Below are 1,103 nucleotides of genomic sequence, written 5' to 3' on the forward strand. Positions count from 1 at the left end.
CCCTCGGTGGGAGCGCCGCCACGCTCCCAAGCGGCGCACTGTAGCAGTGCGCCACCGGGCCTGCCCTAAATGGCAGTTCTTAAGGTCTTGTTGTATCTATAGTTTTGATTAGTTAGAATAAATTGCTTCTAAACAACTGGTCATTTTGTTTATTTATTTAAAGGATCTGTAATTAGCACATGTATTTCTCCCTGATAATGTCTCCTTTAGAAAGAAAAAAAAGAATTCGTGATTCTATGAAAATCACTCCCTGTAGCCCTTTCACAGAGGGTTGTAATGAGCAATTATCACTGCAGTTCCTCAGGAGCCAGGAAATGTTACCCTTTTTCCCAACTTGCCTGATTTAATAGGTTTATCAGACAAACAAAATAGGTGAGATAATCTCTTGGCATCTCCAAATCAGATGGGGGGCTTTGGATGCCTCAAAAGATCACATCCAGCTATGAGAACTGGTTGGGGCTGTGGATGGGCTGCAAATACTACACCTGGAGTCAAATATCCTTTGCCTGATGTTAAGTGAAACAAACCAGGCACAGAAAGAGAAATACCGCATGTCCTCACTCATAAATGGGAGGTAAAAAATAAATGGAAGAAAGAAAGAGAGAAAGCAATCACATTAATACGTTGAACTTTCAGGAGAGAACAGAACTGTGGTTACTAGAGATGGGAAAGGGGGAGGAGGAGGGGGTTTAGGGAGCTATTGGTTACTAGACATAAGGTATGATTACATTTTGTAGTAATTATGCAAATTATCCTGATTAGATGATCCCACATTGTGCACAGGTATTGACATTCAACTTTGTACCCCATAGATATGTATAATCGATTATGCTTTAATAAAATAATTAATTTTTAAAATATCCTTAGCCTGAGTGCTGCTTCTGCTTTCAGCTTCTGAAAACATTTCACTGTCTCGGAGTCTTAGTTTCCTTGACTAGTAAAATAGGGGTGATACCTCCTCTGTCACAAGGTGCCATGATAACAACATAGAAAGACATAACTGAAAGGTCTTTGTATACACCTGCAAAGTCATGATCCCTGTCCTGGAGTCCTCCATCACTTTATTCCTCTGAATGATCTTCATATCTAGCACATAAGCAACT

The sequence above is a fragment of the Galeopterus variegatus genome, unplaced genomic scaffold, assembly GCF_000696425.1.
Source record: "Galeopterus variegatus unplaced genomic scaffold, G_variegatus-3.0.2 Scaffold17768, whole genome shotgun sequence".
NCBI classification, from domain to species: Eukaryota; Metazoa; Chordata; class Mammalia; order Dermoptera; family Cynocephalidae; genus Galeopterus; species Galeopterus variegatus.